General features: G+C 49.5%; 1 protein-coding gene across 1 annotated transcript in view; it reads left to right on the forward strand.

The window, feature by feature from the left end:
- Positions 1-22594, forward strand: part of LOC147709124 (uncharacterized) — a 3078084-nt gene that overhangs the window by 1532303 nt on the left and 1523187 nt on the right. The gene's annotated exons all lie outside the window — the stretch shown is intronic.

The following is a 22594-nucleotide window of genomic DNA, read 5'->3' on the forward strand; positions in this document are numbered from 1 at the left end:
CGTCCTGATCCCCTGCCTTTTATTCGCTTACAGAGAAGTCCCACAGAAGGGGGTTGGCTACAGCCCTTTTGAACTTTTGTACGGGCATCCTGTAAGAGGACCCCTGTGTTTGGTGAAGGAAGGATGGGAGAGACCTCTCAAAAAGCCTGCAACCAACATAGTGGACTATGTGCTTGGTCTCCGCTCGCGGATGGCTGAATACATGGAGAAGGCATCCGAAAACCTTAAGGCCAGCCAAGAACTCCAAAAAACTTGGCATGACCAAAAGGCTGTCTTGACTGTTTACCAGCCCGGACAGAAGGTGTGGGTGTTGGAGCCAGTGGCCCCAGCAGCACTCAAGGACAAATGGTCCGGGGCCTACACCATCCTGGAGAAAAAGGGAGAGGTCACCTACCTGGTAGACCTGGGAACTCCCCGGAGCCCCCACAGGGTGCTCCATGTCAACAGGCTCAAGGCATATGTCGACAGGAAGGACATGAGTTTTGCTCATGGCCATAGATGAGGGACAGGAGGAGGAGAGTGACCCTCTCCCCGACCTGCTCACTCAGAATCCTGACGATGGGTCGGTAGATGGTGTTGTCTTTTGTGGCAGCCTCTCCGAACATCAACAGGAGGATTGTAAACAGGTTCTTCAATCCTTCCGACATATGTTCTCTCTAACACCCAGTCAGACCAATTGGTGCACCCATGAGGTTGACACTGGTGACAGCTTGCCCGTCAAGAGTAAAATCTACCGGCAGCCTGATCACGTTAGAGACTGCATCAAGAGTGAAGTGCAGAAAATGTTGGAGCTGGGAGTCATTGAACCCTCGGATAGCCCTTGGGCTAGTCCCGTAGTTCTAGTACCGAAACCTCACACCCCGGGCGGTAAGAAAGAGATGAGGTTCTGCGTAGACTACAGGGGTCTCAATGCAGTCACTAAGACTGACGCCCACCCAATACCAAGGGCAGACGAGCTTATCGATAGATTGGCTTCGGCCAACTACTTAAGTACGTTTGACCTGACAGCTGGGTATTGGCAAATCAGGTTAGCTGAGGACGCCAAGCCTAAGACCGCATTTTCTACCCCTGGTGGGCATTATCAGTTCGTGGTGATGCCCTTTGGTTTGAAAAATGCACCTGCCACCTTCCAACGGTTGGTGAATTACGTTCTCACCGGGCTGGATGACTTCTGTGCGGCGTATCTTGACGATATTGCTGTCTTTAGCTCCACCTGGGAGGATCACCTGGTCCACCTGCGGAAAGTGTTAGAGGCTCTGCAAGCAGCAGGTCTCACTATCAAGGCTACCAAGTGCCAGATAGGGCAGACACAGGTTGTGTACTTGGGCCACCTCGTCGGTGGAGGCCAAGTTCAACCACTGGAGAGCAAGATACAGTCAATCAGGGACTGGGCTCCTCCAACCACCCAGACTCAGGTTCGAGCTTTCTTGGGCCTGACTGGTTACTACCGGAAGTTCGTCAGGAATTACGGATCGATTGTGACTCCGCTCAGTGAACTGACGAGTAAGAAAATGCCAAAAAAGGTTCAGTGGACAGCGAGCTGTCAAAAAGCATTCGATGACCTAAAACAGGCCATGTGCACTGCACCTATCCTCAAGAGTCCAGACTACTCCAAACCATTCATTGTCCAAACAGATGCTTCTGAGTTGGGTGTGGGAGCTGTTCTATCTCAACTGAATTTTGATGGTAATGACCAGCCCATTGCTTTTATAAGCAGACGGCTGACCCCCAGAGAGAAAAATTGGTCAGCTATAGAGAGGGAGGCCTTCGCTGTGGTGGGGGCCCTGAAGAAACTGATGCCATACTTGTTTGGCACTCATTTCAAGATTCAGACCGACCATAAGCCCCTCCTATGGCTAAATCAGATGAAGGGTGAAAACCCCAAACTGCTTAGGTGGTCCATTTCCCTACAGGGGATGGACTTCACAGTGGAGCATAGACCTGGCACTGATCATGGCAATGCAGATGGGCTCTCCAGGTATTTCCACTTAGAACAAGAAGACTCACCTGGTCAAGGTTAGCTTATTGTCCCAACATTTGGGGGGGGGTCATGTAGGAGAGTAGGGTCTACAATCCTATGATCACCCGGACTTTTTGCTTTTGTTTCACCCGTTTACGACTTTCCCGGGCTGTGGGCCTGCCAATCAGACCCACAGCCTAGCTGTTCTCTCGCTAAATTGATATGTACCTTAGGTGCATTACCCAATTGGAACTGGGCCACCCTGTCAGACCCTGTAACTCAGGGCATCTGTGTACCAAGGGCCTACCAGGGGCTGAAGCATGTATTATGCCACCCCTGGATGGCCACGTGGCGTACTCGCCCGTTGCTATAGGTGTAGTATCCCTATACCTAACCTTAAAATGGACACCCGAGTTCCTCTCAGTCACTCCTATGGCAGGCCTTGACAATCCTGAAGGCAGAGTGCATGGAACCGTGTGAATTGGGCTCTGGCACGAGCCGAGCCCGGTTGCAGCTTGCGGAACCAAGACCCAATGGCTGTTCCATGATAACGCGTATCATATCGGTAACTTCGGTATCGCGTTATCAAGACATGTCGAGTAAGGTGTCATACGAATCGGGATGCTGCCCCCTCACCAATTCTGGCGACGAGGTTAGCATCCCGCCCTTCTAGAGGGACACGACATGTACGTAACTGTGAACCCCGGTTAAAGTTAACTGAAGCCTCAGCTCCACAAAATGGACGCTGCCACCACAGACACGAGTCTGACCTCCTGCTGCTGGGAGTCCTTCCAGCGAGGAGAGCTTGGACAAAGGGTTTCCTGTCAAGGGCGGTGTTCGCACCGTCCCAGACAGGGTTTGTGTATTCTGGGTAGGTAGGGCTTTGCAAGAAGGTGACTGCGGAGTGGCACCCCGGTGCTCACTACGCATCTGCCGGCTAGAACCAGTTCCAGGGGCGCGCAGCCCCTGACCTGGGGAAAGTCCAGCAGGGGGAGAGGGGTGTAACTACCCCCCTTCCTGGTCCCACCCTTAGGGCAGGACCTAGTCATGTACCCACCCCTTTCTTTAGGATAAAGGCCGGAGCGGGGACCATTCCAAATTAGATCATCTTTGAATCAAGAATACTTTCTACGAAAGGACTTCGAGACTCTTCTCAAGATTTCTCCCTTGTGGCTAAGGAGTAGTCACCCTGCATCCGCAGGCACCATCTAAGAACTCTGCGGTTTGCTGCAAGTCCTTCCTCAAGGATCCGACGACCCAGCTCGACAAGAACCGGCTTCCCTGGCACCTCTGACCTCTACCCACGTCGTCAGCTCAGCTGAGATCTGTGGGTGCGACGAGACCTCGAGGGACCGGCCATCATCAAAACCTGCACGCTTTCTCAATCAGCGCGACCATCGAAGCAATTCTCTGGTGAGTGCTCTGGGGTCCGACAAGCCCCGACCCTGAGTAGCTCCAGCACCGAAGTGCAGTCTCCCAGCATCTCCACGATCTGCGTGGGGCCCTTCTGCTCGCTGCTCAGCACGTTGTCTGGTCACTAGCCGCTGGCTTGTGCCCTTCTTTGACGACATCCGTCAACCAACGCTGCTGGTCTGGTTGCTCCAGACCGGCCCTTGCTCCCTTTTCCAAGAGGAGCACCCCGGACCCTCCTGGTCCACTCAAGACGCCATTTTAGGCCCACCACGTGGCCCTGAAATCTGCCAAGGCTTGTTGCCCCAATCCTGGGCCCAGCGACGCCGACAGCATCAACCTTCGTGGGACAGCTCGCACCTCCATCCTGGTCGCTGACAACGCCTCCTGGTCCGTGAGACCGCAGAGCCTAGCGTCGCCCACTCACCTAGTCGAGGTGACGGCCATCCGGTGCCTTCCTGGTACCCTCTGACTACTGGCTAGTAGTACGAACTTGGTCCCCTCTGCTTTCAGGTATCAACGATCACTGATCCAGGCTTGGATCTCTACGAACTATTCATCACTGGTCGCCGGCCAGCAACTCCTTTTCTTCCGGCTCCTGGCTCGTCAGCGAAGAACCCCGACGCCTGTAAGACTTGTGCAGCCGCAGCCCTCGTGGCTAGGTAACTTCGGCATTTCGGTGCCTGCATAGCCTCCTTACTCTAGGGTCCCGAGTCCCTCGCTTCCGACTTGCCTTATCGGGTCCGCCCGAGACCACTAAACTTTCTGTGCCCCCGGGCACTTGTTTTAATTGTGCACTTGAAGTATTTTCTAAGAGCTTTTTGTTCTGTGCTTAGTACCCTGTCCTCATAAAGAGTACAGGGCTGTTGTGATTCTAATAAATATACTGTTTATTTTCATAACACTTGTGTGGTGTCCTTTCACTTGGTGTTCAAGGGATATGTGATGGTATTACAGCTGGCTTAACACGCCCTCTAGAGTTTAGCCCGAAGACTGCTCGTATCCACGCTACTAGGATAGCTGGTCTAAGGTTGACTTACAACCAATCACCATAAGGGTCGTTTGGAACGATACATAGTGGTCGCTAGAATAGCGAACGCTGCATATCGGGCCAACTTCTCACAGTCATCTCCACAGTTAGTATTGCAGGGGCACAAATTACCATAGTAGGATATTATGGCCCGAACGTGGATGATCCTTCTGTCTTGGAATCTGTCTTTTTTCATCTACTTTCTTTTCCAGAACCCACTATCTTTGCGGGCGATTTTAACATAGTTCTTGATCCCCTGCTAGACACGTCTCCAAATAGTCTGGCTTTAACCCCTTCCAAAACCAGGTCTCTCCTATTGGCCAACATGAAACAGTATGGTTATTTAGATATCTGGAGGATAATGTCTGGGCAACAAATGGGCGTCTCATTTCGAAATGATAAATATCACCATCAATCAAGGATTGATTTTGTCTTGATTAGTCAGACACTGAAAAGTGTGGTAAAAAACATAATTTACCTCCCCTCACATTTGTCAGACCATTTAACGATATCAATGGTAATGACTGGTTTTCCTAAAGCAGCTCCTAGAGGTTGGTCGTTTGACCGTTCACTGCTTTCAGCACAAGGGGAGATCCCTTTTTTGGTAAAGGAAAGCAAGTGCTTTATGTATCTTAATATTGGTACGGCCACTCCAGGATTTGTTTGGGACTCTTTCAAGGCCTTTCTTAGGGGCCAAATTATAGCAGGGTCTCCTATATGAGGAAGATATATAGAGAGGAGGTATCTTCAAGTGGGGCTGAAATAGTTAGGCTTCAAAGGGAAATCGATTTGCAATCATCCGCCTCGCCTATCCTATTACAAGAACTACAAAACAAATTGGTCCAAGTAAAGGGGGTTTTGGACTCTGTTCTGAATGCACGTGTCCTACAAAGGTGGTAAGCCAGTAAAATAGCCCACTTCCAATATGGTGAAGGTGCAGGGAGACTCTTATCCTGGAAATCTAAGACCGATCAGGTCCGGAAGAACATTAGTTCAATTACCTGTGATAACGTGGTTTATTCTTCAGACGAAGATATTAGAACAATCTTCCGATCATTTTTCCAAGGCATTTATAATGAGGATCAGTGCATTAACCAGGATTCTATTGGTGAGTGGCTGAATGAGATATCTTTGCCATCATTGACCTCTGAACAATAGGCTTCTCTAGATCAAGCGATTACACAGGACGAGGTCAAAAAAGCTATCTTGAGCAGTAAGTCTGGGAAGGCGGCAGGCCCAGATGTCCTTCCAGCTGATATTTATAGGGTAATGGAGCAGGCGATTGTACCATTTTTAACCTTCTTATTTAATCAAATTCTTCAGGAAGGGATGTCACCACCAATTTCTTGGGATAATGCATCAGTAACTTTTATTCTTAAATCTGGTAAACCAGCATCCTCCTGTGGGCCATATCAACCAATTTCTATTCTAAATGCGGACTATAAAATCTTTGGGCCCGATTCACAGAATGAACTTAAGACTCAATCCTAAACTTACTACTATTTTGGTATTCACAGAATGCACTTACTACTTTTGGTATTCACAGAATGAACTTACTACTTTTGGTATTCACAGAAGTTAGGATTTTGTCTTAAGTCTGTCTTAAGTTTGTCTTAAGTCTGTCTTAAGTCTGTCTTAAGACAAAATCCTAACTTCTGTGAATACCAAAAGTAGTAAGTTCATTCTGTGAATGCCAAAAGTAGTAAGTGCATTCTGTGAATACCAAAATAGTAGTAAGTTTAGGATTGAGTCTTAAGTTCATTCTGTGAATCGGGCCCGATGCCTCTATTTTGGCCAATAGGTTGGGAACGGTTGCAGGGGGCATCCTACATCAAGACCAGAGGGGTTTTGTTAAAGGTCGACAACTCTTTGAGTTGACTTATAAACTTATAGGCGCATCGCCACAGCGGAGGGGCACGAGAGGACTTCGGGGACCAGGAGACCGCGGGGCTGCAACCAGCAGACAGCCCCGCCCCCCCACATTGCCAGCACCTGTACCTGCCTGCATAAACACTTCTCGCGCCTTCCACTCCGCGGGAGACGCATCGCCACAGCGGAGGGGCACGAGAGGACTTCGGGGACCAGGAGACCGCAGGGCTGCAACCAGCAGACAGCCCCGCCTCCCCTCATTGCTGTACCTGCCTGCTTAAATACTGCTCGCGCCTCCCGCTCCGCGGGAGATGCATCGCCCCAGCGGAGGGGCACGAGAGGACTTCGGGGACCAGGAAACCGCAGGGTTGCAACCAGCAGACAGCCCTGCCTCCCCTCATTACTGGCGTTATAAAATCACGTCCTTGCCCACGCCTCGCGGAATGCGCGCGGGCGTGCACCAGGCTAAGCCCGGGCAAAGGGCGGGCCGTCTGTGGCCGTCCGAGGCCGAAGGAGGCCGGGCCGGGCCACCCCTTTAACGCCTCGACATAGGTAAGCGAAAACAATTATCTGATTTCGAGGAAGGGGGTAAGAAGGCTAAGGTCGCAAGGAAGTCGGAATCCATTATTTCATATTTGTCCTCGGTAGTGGAGGTTTTAACAAAAGCAATCGCCAACGCTGAGCAGGAACTTGGTTTGGTTTCCCCTCCTCCAGCCAGAGATTGTACTGACATTGCGATTGTGCTCTGTATTCCTTTGGAGCCTGTGGTGGTTGTGGTAAACCCTTCTAGCGTGCCTGAACCTATCAATTCCATACACGAAGGTGCTGAACAATTGGGGACAAACGCCCATTACATTGCTGGGAATTCAAGAGGCGCCAAGAAGAAAAATGCTAAACGTGCAAAAATGCCAGAGGTTATATTGAATACTGCCGGACAAACACCAATAATCTGGGGGTGTTAATGGAAGAACTGTTCACCGCACACTAAGAACCGATATTGGTCGGTATAGCTAAAGACATTGTTGAGACTCTAAATGCTTGTGTTGCCGACCTTCTTAAAAAATGTGCCCAAATCGATCTTTTCATCAAGGAGTGTAGTGTACAGCAAAAGGTGGCTAGTCAGTTTAAGCATTCCAACCATGGGCGAGTGGGGGGGACAGGAGGCATACTTGGTTCTATGAATCCTACAAGTCCCCAGCCTATATGTAGTACCAATGACAGGAAACGGAGCCTGGGTCCACTTTCCAATACCGACCAGCAACTACCTGGTAGGCTTACTCTAGGCAGCGCACCTCGGGCGATTAGTTGTCAGTTAGACCTGCCCCCCGACCGGAACGTGATGCAGGTAAGGGGTTGTTCGGTTAATTTTGACCTTCCCCCGATAAACTGCACCGTTGGTGGCCGTATTTATAGGGGTTCCTCCGCTCTGCTCTGGTGTGGCGGAATCAACTGATGACCTTATGAGGGAGGCCAGATCCTGGTGTTCAGATTCTAGTAGTGGTGGTCTGGATATCTCCTCCAACATTATTATGGTGAGAAGGGTGGGGTGGATTGGGCGGCGCCCGAAGCGGACTGTGGGTGACTGTGTGATAGTTAATTTTAACAGCCCTGACATAGCTGATAGACTGTTTTGGGATGGGTCAGAAATAGCCCACTCAGGAACTAGACCAGTTCCCTTGGGGTATTTTTATCCGCCGCTGGATATTTATTCCTATGGTAAACATAGCACCCCTTTAAGTGTTGCCTGTAAAACCCTGCCCTTACCTCCCAGATTACATCCTAATCCCCCACAGCACACCTTAGCAGGGAGTCAAACTTATAGGGAGGATCCAGTAATTGTTGATTGTCAGTTACCGACTAACAGTCCTTTTACCCATGCACCGAGAATGATGATTTTGAATAATCGCTATAGCCCACTGACTGATCTGGAGGCAAACGATTGACTGGTAGATCCGGTTCAGCCAATTTTAACCAGTCCCTCTAACCTCGGTGCAGCGGTTAGTTGTAAACCTATTAGCTGGAATGTTGCTGGCATTAGATCCAAGAGGTCAGATGCCATTTGGCTTGACTTTATAGCCAAACACAATATAATTGCCATGCAGGAATCCTGGGACTCTTCAAGTAACTTCTGTCTGGATGGCTTCACCAGCTTTTCGGTACCGGCTGTCGAAGGCTTGGTGGGACGTGCAAAAGGTGGGCTAATATTTCTCTTCTCATTACACTTGAAGGGCACCCTAAGACTGTTGGAATCAGGTTCGCGCAGTTCCCTTATTGTTGAATGGTCTGTCTCAAAATTTTTGAAAATATTATTGATACATTTGTATAATTGTAGAGATTGTCTCGATTTTAACCAACATTTGGTTGCTTTGCAAAGCTTTATTTTAAATTAAAGTTTAAAACAAAACACTGGTTTCGAGATTATTCTTATGGGCGATTTTAATGTTCATCCTTGTCGTGTGTTATGTAAGGTCCCGTGAGGCACATGAGGGGCCAACATGTGCGGTGGCTTCTCACTTTGAACACACAAGGCATGGTGAGGCCTTAGAGGAATTCCTGGCTAACACTAATATCTATGAGTCCAGCCTCAATGAAGCAGAGGAGAGGGTTGCCACTTTTAAAGGCAGTCATCCTGGGTCAGTGATTGACTAAATTTTTATGTCTCCCGGGGCCTTACTTAGGGCCGGTGCTTACAAGGTTGTTTTGTCAACATTTAGTGACCATAACCTGGTGTACCTTGAGCTGGATCTAGGGGAGGTTTTGGGTTCTGAGCATCATTCCTATCAGAGTGGTACTCCTTTGATCACGACAGACCAGGGACGGAGGCTTAAGTGGTCAGGGGTGGTGCCTGCAACCTTTCTAGAGGATTTACTTGTTAAAATCGAAGGGCCTTGGCCATTTGCCTCAACATCAATTCACCTACAGCTGAGGTAGTCAGTGCCTTCGAGGCAATCTGCATACAGATCTCTAAGGACTTGACTACCACCAACACCTCTAGATGTAGGCATCAGGTGAGATGGTTTGACGATAGCTGTTCCAGGGCCCATAGGACCTTGCTCCAAGCACTAAAAATTAGACCCAGGGAAAAGGAGGTAATTGCTGATTTAAGGGAGGCTTACAAACAAGCCATTGCCAGGTCAAAAATGAAATAAAAAAGGAGGCGTGGGACAATCTTCTCTCAATCGATGTCCTCCGAGATAGTGGGAAGTTCTGGGCAACCATTAATCACCCATTTTTTTCGGCCTCGGATGGTTCAGATCTGGATTGTGTCATCCGTGATGAACAGTGGTTTCTCCATTTTAGTGACATTTATGGTTCTGCTGTATCTTGTCCTCCAATAAGAACTCTCCCTGTGTCGCAGTCTTTGTCCCACTTAACCTTTGTTGTTGAGGAAGTGGAGAGAGCAATAAAGGAATCCTCAAAAAATAAGGCTCCCTGCCCCGATGGGGTGCTGGCGGATTTATATGGCTCTTCTTCAAAATTGTGGGCCATGATTTTAACAAATGTGTTTAATGCCTCTAGTGTCAATAGGTTCCCTGCCTCATGGGCCACCTCAGTCATTATACCAATTTTTAATAAAGGGTCAGCGTGGGGATCCCTCCTGTTATAGACCCATTTCACTGTTAGACTCTGCAGTTAAGATCTTGGGCAGGGTGTTACTCCATAAACTTTAGATAGTTGTGGTGTCCTATCTAACTTGCAATATGGGTTTAGAGAGAAGAGAGGTACCCTCGATCAGTGCCTAAATCTCAAGCTTTTAATTAGTAAATATACGGTGGCGAAGGACGGGTCTCTTTTTATGGCCTTCATGGACCTGTCTTCGGCCTTTGATCTGGTCAATAGGGCTAAGTTATGGTCGATCTTGCTGGAATTAGGTATCGACCCTCCGTTAGTAAGCTTTTTAGCGTCCCTTCATCAGGACCTTTTAGCGTCAGTGAGGGTCACTCAGGAAGGGAGAGCACAAGACTTTTTAAGTCAGAGAGGGGGGTAAGGCAAGGCTGTATCCTTGCCCTCCTCCTCTTCACAATTTACATTAATGGCCTGGAAAAGTTCCTGGGAAACCTTAGGGTGGATGTGCCGCGTATAGGGGAATCTGATATTCCGGTTCTCCTATACGCGGACAATGCCGTCCTTCTTGCCCGCACTGGCGTGGGGCTCCAGAGATTGCTGGACTCTTTTGGAGTTTTTATGGACTCACTAGACCTGAAAGTGAACATCAAGAAATCTCACTTCATGGTGGTGGGGAAACATTCTAAAAGACTTAAAACGAAGTCATTATTTTGTAATGGCAATGAGGTATCGAGAGTAAATGTTTTTTGTTACTTAGGGGTCCTTTTTGACAATAAAGGTACCTGGGGCCCCCAAATTAAGCTCAAAAGTAATTCCGTCGCGAGGTCCACCTCAGCTCTAATGAGCTATACAAAGCGGTTGGGGACTCGACCGATGGAGGCCCTGTTGAGAGTTTATACCTCGAAATGTTTGCCCATTGCTACATATGGCTCTTCATTGTGGGGTTATGTTTCCCAGGGTAAGATTCAAGTAGTAGAAAATACATTCCTGAGACCTTTGCTCGCAGTTCCTCAGTCCACCCCTACTTTTTCAATACATTCAGAGGTTGGCCTGGGTTACGTCACAGACAAATTGAAGTTGGCCCCACTGATTTGCTGGGATAAAACCTGGTTAAACCAGGAAATCACACTAAATCATCTGATTCTTAACGACATCGTAGCTATGGATAATGCCAAAAGGATACCCTGGCTGGAGTACGTAAGAACGTCGTTCTTACATTTAGGGCGCCCAGAGCTTTACACATCTCCAACCCACATTACTAAGGAGGATGTAACTTGGATTAAGTATCATTTTTTAGATATGGTAAAGTTGGATCGTGAGGAACTTACAAAACCCCTGGTTAGAGGGAACTTTTTTCTACTATCGTCCCCCTCGCTGGAACCATACTTAAGAATTGTGTCCAAACCATATCACAGATTTTTATTGATAAGATTTAGATTTAACCTGATCCATTACTCCTTAGGTTTTTACCCATCCTGGGGCAAACGAGAATGCAGTAGGCCGTGTAATTGTAATAATTCCTCTTATCAAGACAAATTGCACTTTATTATGTTTTGTGGGTTTTATTCTGACATTCAGAAAAATATCTGTTCTAAGCATGGGCGAATTTTGCGAATCTCGCGTTCGCGAATTTTGCGGATTTGCGAACTCGCAATCCGCAAAATCCGTGAATTCTCGCGAATTTGCGGATTTTTTTTTTGTGTTTGCGCGGGTTTCTGCCAGTTCGCGAGGGTTTTGTACAATGTCGCAAATTGCGAACTTACCTGTCGGGTTGCAAGTTTCGCGAACTTGTTGTTTCTACGTGTCCAGCCTGTTTTGGATACTCTTCTTCATCACTGCCACTCTCTGTCACCACTGCCACTCTCTGACTACTCATGCCACCCTCTGGCCCACCCATGCCACCCTCTGTTTCATCACAGCACCCTCTGGTTGTCCAGTCAGTGTACATTATTGTGGCAACGCAAGCACACCTTCCCTGCCTCAAGTGACCTGAATTAATTTGGGGCTGATTAATGTGTCACAGAATATTTTTTTAGCTGGCACCTGCTTCCTTAGTGCTTCCTGATTAGTGATCTTTTGCACTTGCTAAGTGCTTTCATTGTTGCAAAATTAGTTACAACACCTGCCCTGCCCCAACTGACAATAATGAATTAGGGGCTGATTAATGGATTTGAACCTCCAGCCTGGCTCCTGCTTGTCTCCCTTGTCCTGTAATTCAGGACCTTTGTGGCATATGTGTAACTATTCTGAGGTTCAGAGCAGGGTCACATAATAGTTGCAACTGGCAACTGAACTCTGGAGGGGCCCCTCAGGAAGCACTACAGGAAATGGCTACTAATGATGAGCCTGAACTTTTGAACCTGGTAAGTAGTTTCAGTTTTGCTAAGATCATATTTCTGCAATTTTGCACTTATTCGCGGGGCGCGAAGTTGTACTGGGAAGCCGCGAACTCACACGAACAGTGCGAGCAAAATCCGCTGCTCGCGGATTTGCGGATTTTGCGGGAGATTCGCGAATCTCGCGGATTGCGAATTTACCGAAAATCCGCAAAATCCGCGAGCGAAACGGATTTTCCGCCCATGCTTATTCTGTTCCCAATTCTAAAAGATGCAGGCTTTACACAGGTTAGACCTGCGCTGATATATCTACAGTTGTTAAGTAGCACCAGCATCATGTTTAGTGTGGCCAGTTTTTTGGTGGCAGCTGTACGGCTTAGATCAAAGATATTGCCTACCTTAAGTAACTCTGACTGATTGTATATCGAGTGTTTTTATGAATTGTGTTTTTTAATACTGTTGCCTCACATTATGATTGTATAACGTATTTTATGAAATTTGTGCCTTTTATGATTTTAATTAATCGAATAAAGTGTTTTGACTGACTGACTGATATTGCATCTTCTACTGGTTTACCCCTGGCTGTTTTTACACTCGACGCCACCAAGGCCTTTTGACAGGGTGAACTGGTCATACCTGTCGGGGGTCTTCGGTAAGTTCAACATTGGAGCTGGATTTCCCCGAGCAGTAAGACTGCTTTATCAGAACCCTTCAGCCTGTCTTCTGGTTAATGGATCACTGACTGACCCATTTAACATCACTAGGGGAACAATTCAGGGCTGCCCTCTCTCCCCTCTCCTGTTTGACCTATATATTGAACCCTTCTCTAAACGGCTGAGGGATGATATTAAGATCAAGCCTTTTAGGTACAGGGAATGGGAGAAGAGGGTGGCCATGTACGCGGACGACATCTTGATCTTTTCCTCAGAATTAAGTACAGTACTCCCTTCTGTTATGAAATTGGCCCAGAACTTTGGAGGAATCTCGGTTTATGAGGTTAACGCCTCAAAAACTGAGATTATGACCTGGAACCACAACAAGTTAGTCATGGGGGTCCACCCAGCTTAGGAATGCGATACCTGGGGGGCGTGGCCAACAACATGGCTGGATAGGACGTGCACTTCTACGTCTCTGGAGAGCTGACAAAATCCGATGATCTACACCGCCCCAAATGTCCCGTTCTTTGGCCCGCTAACTGTCGGCAGGTCCTGCTGAACACGGGAGGCCAAAAACCGGACTGCCTGCCCGACGGAAGTGGGTGAAAACCGACTGAAAGGAGACGGCCGGCTCTGTCCGAACCTCAAGATGGCGGGTGGCGCTCCGCGGCTACGGGACTCCCTGTGGTGGAGGTAGCCGGCGAGGAGGCAAAGGGCACCAAGTGGAGACCGCTGAGCGCTGGGAGAGTGGGGCTGCTGCTGAGCCCCACAAAGGAGTCTGGTCACCAGAGGTGAGACGCTGGCTCGGGACCCCGGCGGCCGAACCGGAGGAGACGCCACGCCACGGGCTGAGAGAGAAGCCGGAGCCCGGCCGGCGCGGGCGGAGGTGGCCTGCGCCTGTGGGGGTGAGCGGTCCTTTGAGGGCTCTACATCGGAGGAAGACGGGGTGCGGATCTGGCCTTGGCACTGGGACTTAGACATCCCCTCCCCCCAGGGGACTCGGCAGTGAGGATCATTGGAGCTGGACACCGGCGTCTACGGCCGACGACGCAGGGGCAGGCCGGTGCCCCCACAGGCTGGAGGTGAGATCAGCACCTGGACGCGGCGGGGGGCTCTCTTCTCCCCCCCTCCCCTCGACCCACCGGCAGTCTGGGACAGTGGCACGTTCAGGAGCGTGGCTGAAGCCCACACTCAGAGGGGCCCGAGTTAATGGCTCGCAGGCCGGAAGGCACCACACGTGGAGGCAGCCCGGTTCACGACGCTGGGGCAGGGGGACAATACACAGACACTGTCCTGAGGAACGTGAATCAGTGATACCTCTTCGGACAACGAGGGCTCCCGTCCACCAAGTTGCCCCCCCCCCCCCCTGCCGCAGTGGAGCCGGGGAGATTGCTGGGAGTACCGGATCTGGGAGGCTGGGCGCCAGGAGCAGACAAGATGGGCAAAAGGGAGGCCACCCCCAGACCGCCACGCCAGGGGACGATAGATTGCTATACTACGGCACAGGCTCACACGGAGGCTCTCCCCCTGGCCCCCCAGTCAGACACAGAGCACTTGATGGGAGCAATACAAGCCTCCAGAGAGGATATACAGGCGTCACGAGCAGCCCTAAAGGTCAAGATTGTTGAGGTGGGCACGGAAGTCACACTGCTATGCCAAGACTTTCGCAACCTCAAGGAGCAGGTGACCACGGCCGAGACACGACTGGGCAAGGCAGAGGACTCCATCACCACCCTCAGGAGGGATATGGCGGAGCTCCAGGCTACACACCGACAGCTACAATGGAAAGTGGACGATGGGGAAAATAGGGCCCGCCGCAACAACCTCCGCTTTGTTGGATTTAGAGAAGGAATTGAGGGGGACAACATGGCGGCGTTTCTACATTCCTGGTTACAAAAAACCTTCTCGACGGCAAAGTTCTCCAACTGTTTCTTGATTGAGCGGCCGCACAGGGCACTGCTGGCTAAACCACCAGAGGGGGCGCCCCCGCGGCCAGTCATAGCCCGATTCTTGAACTTCGCGGAGCGAGACGTGATCCTGAGAGAAGCACGGACACTGAGAGAGATTAGAATGGAAAATGCACACATAATGATATTCCCTGACTCTTTTGATCTAGTAAAAGCAAAACTAAGGGAATTGCATATTCAATACATGTTGCTCTTCCCAGCGAAACTAAAGGTTCTCTACAAAGGACAGACACATTTTTTCATGCACCCGGATGACGCATGGCAATGGCTGGAGGAGCGCAAGCCCTTCCGGAGAGAGGCAGACGGCCGGCGAGAGGAGACCCACCCGTAGCCCGGGGGGATGTTGAAATGGGAATTGCCGAAGACACAGCGACAGAGGAGATCAGAGGAGATCAAGGGGCGGACGACGGGTCCAGACGACGCCATATCCTCAACTTCACGAGACAGGCAGGCAAAGGAGGAACTCGACCTCCCCCGCCAAAGGAGGCATGGCGGGGTCCAGATTTCGATGCTTGGAGAGGAAGGAAAGATCGGAAGGGGAGGATGACACAGGGGGTCATTCCTCCGCGGACGAAGAATCGGATGCCCAGTCGCTACACCCTCTGGTAACAGCCATCCGCGAGATGGAGCAGGACACGACCAAGCAGACGGAAGGCTCCCAAGTTGACACGCAGGACTCGCATTCCTGAGCTGGGACAGACTGGGGAGCATTATTTTCAGCTCATACCTGGACAGCACGCAAGTTACATTCACCCCATTATTTACTGTGCCTTCATATTACCAAGTCACACTTGCATGTAATATTGGTGGGGAGATTGTTTTAAATGTTTCATCGCTAGGTAGTTGAAGTAGTTTTTTTGTGGGGGGGAAAGCCAGGGTGGGCGACAGACCTTCCTTCGCTAGAAAGTCCTAAAGTCGGTTTTGGTGGCCGATGGGGCTGGAAGGGGAGGGCGGTAGGGAGGGGGGGAGTTGTGGAGTTACCTACGTTTTTTGGGGGGGTTGGGGGAGAGGTGGGAAGGGGGGGTTTTCTTTTAGCATGCCATGATGAGCACACACATGCATGTCCTGATGACCTCCAGTACAGGACACTGGATGCGGATCGATACCATCCCATGATAGGATGATGATTAGCCCGGAGGGGCATAGCAGGTCCCTTGGGGGTCTTAAGGTTCTAACCTGGAAAGTAAACGGCTTGGGCTGCAAGATTAAGCGCGGACTGGTCAGCAATTATGTGAAGAGAATGGGGGCGGATGTAATACTTCTCCAGGAAGCACACCTGCAGGGTACCAAATGCGACTTCCTTGCTAGGGGGCAATATAGAGTCCTGGCACATGCAGGGTTTTCAAAAGGCTCTAGAGGGGTGGCAATCCTGATCAAAAAACATCCACCTATGACAATAACGCAGACCTGTACGGACCCGCAGGGAACATATGTGGGGGTGAGGGGGCAGTGGAGACGGAAGGAGTACACAATTGTCTCGGTCTATGCCCCACCCAAGATACAGGCAGGTACACTTAGGGGAGTCAAGGAAATTATTCTTAACACAGCAGACACGATCCAAATCCTAGGGGTTGACTTTAACGATGTGATGAAGCCAGTAATGGACAGGACGATCGACCGTGCCAGACCCTAAGGTCCCACATTGCTAGCCAAATCAATGACTCCGTTGGGTCTGTTTGATGTCTGGAGATGGCTCCACCCGGAGGCTAGGGAGTACTCCTTCTTCTCCGGAGCGCAAAAGGTCTACTCGCGCTTGGACTATATATTCATGACACAACAGACGCTGCAGGTCTTAGACACCGCAGAGTACTGGGCGTGAGGCATATCCCATCATTCACCACTGTTATTGGGAGGAGGGGGACCGGGACACTCAGACTGTCGGCGTGGGACCTACAGAATACAGAGATTCTGAGAGGCTTACCAACAGATGTGAAGGTTTACCTGGCCGAAAATATAGGGTCGGTGGAATCCCGGGTGGTTCTGTGGGAGGCACTCAAAACGGTACTCCGAGATAGAGCCCAATGTAGACTTGCAGAAGACAGAAGAAAAGTCCAGAGTGTGGTCCAGGATATGGAAAGCCGAATATTGGCGTTAGAGAGAGAACACCAGGCCACCAGAGACCCGGGGATGCTTAGACGCCTATCCGATTTACAAACCCAATACAAACACCTGGTGACGGGCGAAGTTACGACACAGGCTCTGGCAACTCTTCATTGTATCTACGACATGGGGGATAAATCTGGGAGGATGCTAGCGTGGTTAAGCAGGAAGGAGAGGGACGAAAGATGGCTGGAAAAGGTGAGGGACGTCAAGAGGGGATGGGCACGAACAGATGTTAGAATTGCAGATACTTTCGCAGGGCACTATGAAGCCTTCTATGACGCACAAGAGCTAGGGACAAGGGAGGACGCGTTGCAATACATGGAGCACATTAACCTTCCGAGGCTTGAGGAGATAGACCAACGGGACTTGGAGGCGGATATCACAGAAGAGGAAATTAGAGAGGCACTGACTAAACTCCCCGCAGGGAAGGCCCCGGGCCCTAATGGTTTTCCCGCGGAATTCTTTAGGAAAACGGCGGATCTCCTGACCCGCCACCTGCTGGGCCTCTTTGTAGATGCCGAAGCAGAGGGGCAATTCCTAGAAGACCTCCGGCAGGCCACGATTGTCCCGATTCACAAATAGGGTAAGCCACCGGATGACTGTACGTCTTACCGACCCATCTCACTCCTTAATGTGGAAGCGAAGCTCTATGCTACGATTCTGGCCCTCCGCCTACGAAGGGTCATCGCGGGGCTTGTCCACCTCAACCAAACGGGGTTTCTCCCGGAAAGGTCGACCAGATACAACCTACGGCGAACCCATTATTGGTTAATAGAGGTTTGTCACAGAAAATATCCCCATTGGTTCCTATCCCTAGATGCTGAAAAAGCATTTGACGCTGTCCACTGGCCCTTTATGGAAGGGGTGCTGGAGCGTCTTGGCTTTGGACCCAAATATAGACGTAAAATTAATCTGCTCTATACTGACCCTAGAGCGAGAGTTCGGGTCAATGGGACGCTGTCAGGGGACTTCCCTGTAAGACGGGGCACCAGGCAGGGATGCCCCCTGTCTCCCCTGCTGTTTGCCCTTACTATCAAAATAATGACATGCGCAGTTAGACAGAATGCAGGGATTACCGGCTTTCGGGTAGGACAAGCAGACAACACCGATGAAAAACTGTCACTGTACGCAGATGAAGTTCTTCTCTATATCACACAGCCGGAGGTTACTATACAGGCGCTGTTTTCGGAGCTGGACCGCTACGGGGCCAAGTCTGGCTACCGGATCAATTGGCACAAGTCAATCCTATATGACCCACAGGGAGGGGACGGGTGGCCCACGCTGCCTGCGAGACTGCAGACAACTAGAGAGGGATTTATGTACCTAGGAATATTCATAACAACTGATGCAACTCTTTCCTACGAACGGAATATTAGCCGCATAGTACAAAACTTTGCTGAGGACACAGCTAGATGGCAACTGCTCCCACTGACGCTGTTGGGAAGGGCAGCGATGTTTAAAATGATCTCACTATCGAGATTTCTATATTCATTTCAGAATGAATATTTCCCTGTGCAGAGAGTGGTCTTCCGTGACATCCATGCGGCATTGCGGTCCTTTCTATGGCTGGGAAAACAACTCAGAGTACGCTATCGACCCTACAGAGACGCCAATATATTGGGGGGATTTCACTGCCTGACTTTGAGTCCTACTATTGGGCGGACCACTTGGCCCCTGTTAATGAGTGGATACACGCACCTGCAACACATCCCACCTATGGGCTAGAAAGGTACTCCATGGGCACACACACGTGTATGTACTTTCTGTACGGAAGCAGGGGGCAGGCAAGACTACTACCCGCTACTAAAATTACGCTGGGGGCATGGAAAAGGACAACTAAGACAATTGGATGGGCACACAAACCCACAAAACAAACCCCGCTGTGGAAATGCGCCTGGATGAGGGAAATTAGCGATGGGACGCAATCGGCATCTGCACTCTAGGCGATGTGATCAAGAAGGGGGCGCTGCAATCCTTCCCTTCACTGCAACAGGAGTATGGGCTCCACCGCTCCCAATATTTTAAATATTTTCAATTGAGGCATGCTTGGAGGGCAGAAGGGGCATTGATGGAGGCACTCCCCGAATACGCTCCACTAGAAGGCCGCCTTTTACAGGAACGTATCCCTGGGAAAGCAGTGTCCCTGACATATAAAACGATAATGAATAATAGACCAGATAAACTTGGGGGCCTTAGGGCCACGTGGGGGCGGGAGATGGGAGACATGGACGAAGTAGACTGGGGTGTGGTCCTGATGCATCCTAGGGAGGTAGCAATTAAATCACGTCTCAGATTGGTCCAATTAAGATACTCCATAGGTCCTATTTTGATAGAGTGTGCCTGCATCGGATGGGGAGAGTGCTTGATCCCTGCTGTTTACGCTGTGGGCACGAAAGGGGGGACTTCCTTCACACGCTCTGGTCCTGTCCAAACATTCAAACATACTGGAGGGCGGTCATTTCAGAACTGGGAGAGGTGTTGGAAACGGCCATTCCGTTAGACCCAAAGTTGGTACTCCTGGTAATGATCAATGATGTAGACTTGGCCCGCCCACTGCTGATTTTTCTGGTGCTTGCCTTGGTTGTGGCCAAAAGAGGCCCGGAGATGGGGAGTGCCTGACACACCCCTGCTGGAGGAGTGGAGGAGGGGACTGGATATATATATGGCGGCCGAAAGGGTCACTTACAAAGCAAGGGGGTGCCCAAAGAAGTTTGGTAGGGTGTGGGGCAAATGGCGTCGCTACCATGGGTTAGATGGAGGGATTTAAAGGGACATGGAGGCCCGAGATTATGGTGGACATGGATGGAGTGGAGCCACAGGTCCCAGTGCTGCTACTGTCACGGGCCTGGAAGGTAACGCTAGACGAACTAATGAAATTAAGAAACTATGTTCTAGAACAAGGGATGGGAGAGGAGGGAGGGGGGTCGAAAATGAGAATGTGGGAGTGTTGCTCGATACTGACATGCTTATTGTTTGTTTTCTATGCTGAGGTATCCTGGGTATAGAAATCGTCCAAGATGTGAACAAAATTGTTGAGACTACCTTCTCCGCTATAGCGAAAGAATGCCGTAAACTCATGCGTTCTTGGTTGTCATTGCCATTGTCTATCCTGGGTAGGGTTAACCGTATAAAGATGACAATCTTACCGAAGATCACTTTTTTGTTTAATACTATTCCTCTTTATTTTTAATCGTTATTTTTAGCGAAATTACAGAGTGACATTAATTCATTTATCTGGGCTCAGCGTATTCCTAGAATTGCCTGGAAAAAACTGAGGCGCCGAAGAGAAAAGGGAGGGCTAGGAGCCCCAGATCTTCAATTGTATGCATGGGCATTTCAACTCACCCACTCCCGTATGCTGTTGAAAACACCCACCAACATCGGGATTGGCTGCATGTTTAGGGCCATGCTTAGTGGGACAAGTTTAGCACAGGAGGGGTTTCTGTCTAAATTTGGAGATCCCAAATTAAAAAATAAAACTGAAGATTCTGCAGGGCATGGCTAGAACATGGACCAAGGTTAGCAGCTCCATAAAATTAGGATACTTCTCAAGTAAGGCTCCTTTGTGGGATCTACCTGGGGGCCCTTGAGAGAGGTTGGGTTGGAAGTTTGGGGTGATCTGTTTGTTGAGGGAGTATTGATACCATGGGAATCTTAGAGCGTCAGAATAGGCCCTAATCTTTCGAGATTTAAATATTTACAGATTGCAAGCTGGGCTCATGCACAAGCCACCATTAAGTCTAGATTTCCACTAGGGGTGGTAACCATCTGGAGTCTCAACTTCTCAATAAAATTCTAGCTAAAAAGGAGATATCATTCTGGTACCACTCAATTTTAGAGGAGATTGACTGTGAATTTCAACTGGCTGAGAAACTTTGGGGAAGCGCCTTTCCAGACCTCGATGTGGGAAGTCTTTGGCTTAATTCTTTTAAGCTATTATGGGACACAGTTAAACCAGCGTGGCTCCGAAGAATCCATCTCTTCTCCCTGCATAGGTCTTACTATTCGCCACAAAGGCTCTCAAAATTCTCCGAAGACCAACCGTTTGCCTGTGCGAGGTGTGGGGCAATAGCTGCCTCGGACTTACACATATTTTACAAATGTCCTTTTCTATCTCAATTTTGGGACTCAAAAAGTACTTCTCTTTCAACCTCTTTGGGTCGCCAGATTACGATAAATCCTGCACTGGTAATTTTTGGAGTTATGGAGGGGGTTATGGGACCTTCTAAACATCTTCTTTTTTATTCTATTCTTCTGGCCAGGAGAGAAGTTTGTAAAAAATGGAAGGACTCAATACCACCATCTCTTTCTGATTGGCAGACATCAATGTTGCAGATCTCAAAACTCGACCTATTGAGGTCAGGGAACCTAAACAAAAGAGCCTTTTGGCACCTTTTGAAGTGGAACCAACTTTGAACCACATGTTTTTTTTCTACCCCCTTTTGGTCCAATGATTATGCTGCCTTCGGTTTTTCTTTTCTCTGCTGGCATACCCAGACCTGCTAGATCTTGACCATGTTGCAGGCATACCTGTGCAGCAAAACATTTCCCCCATGGTCTCCGATTGTGGGTCCTAGAGACTGTCACATCACTGATCAGGAGGGCCGGTCATAATACAAGCCTTCCTATCCAGATCTCTGAGGCAGTGTGTCGCTCTCTTTCGACTTTAACGGCATGACCAGGGTAGATAATGAGGACCAAAAAAAAACGCAGCTGGCATTTAACAAACCCAATATAAAATACTAAGGGCCAGATGTACGACCCGTTTTTATATGCGCAAATGGGTTTGCAAACCCGTTTGCGCATGCAAAAACCTATTAGGCCATGTACATAGCCTATTTTACAAGTCACAATTTTTTTGCGATAGGTTTTGCGACTCGCTATTTGGAATGGGCATTCCCTTCCAAATAGTGAGTCTGAAAACCATGTACAAATGTTTTGCGACCGCAATTGCGGTCGCAAATCACTCTCAATTACCACCTACTTCAAGTAGATGGTAACTGATTTGCAAAGGGGAAGGGGGCCCCAAGGGACCCCTTCCCCATTGCAAATGCAAGTAAATTTATTTTTTAAGGGCAGGCAGTGGTTCCCGGCATTCCACCGACTCGTCACTGCCATTTCCTACATTCTCTTATCACGTCGACGATAACCGACGAGGTTGACTCCACAATCTCGCCGACTTTGCCATGCCTTACCGGAACCGGCGACACCACTGACGCAACTAACGTCCTCTGTCTTGGATTCGACACGTAGTCTCCTCATGAACACAACACCTCACCTCCCCCGTGGCAGCCAGGGAGCTGCCCTCGACCTCGGCACCGACGCCTCACCTCCACGACACCGTACATCGTCATAGACATGGTTTTCCAAGGTACTGTTTGTTTGGGGGTTCTTATGAGTCCATGCCCGACGTTGCGCACCTCGCGGCCAGCACTGTACTTTGGATTTATTGCTGCCACAACGTCGTAATAGCCCCAGGTGGAGCCAGTTGTTCTCTGCAAGCTTTATTATTGACATAACTTTTTCTAAGTGCTGTTTTAATGCATGGAAGGTGGATTTATGTCGTTTTTGCTCTTGTTGAGTTTAGATAAAGATACTTTATTTTTCCTAAACTGGTGTGGTGGCCATTTGTGGTGTTATCACTGTGTTACTGTGTACAAATACTTTACACATTGGCTTTGGCATAAGCCTTTCTG

This window comes from Lissotriton vulgaris, chromosome 6 (assembly GCF_964263255.1).
Source record: "Lissotriton vulgaris chromosome 6, aLisVul1.2, whole genome shotgun sequence".
NCBI classification, from domain to species: Eukaryota; Metazoa; Chordata; class Amphibia; order Caudata; family Salamandridae; genus Lissotriton; species Lissotriton vulgaris.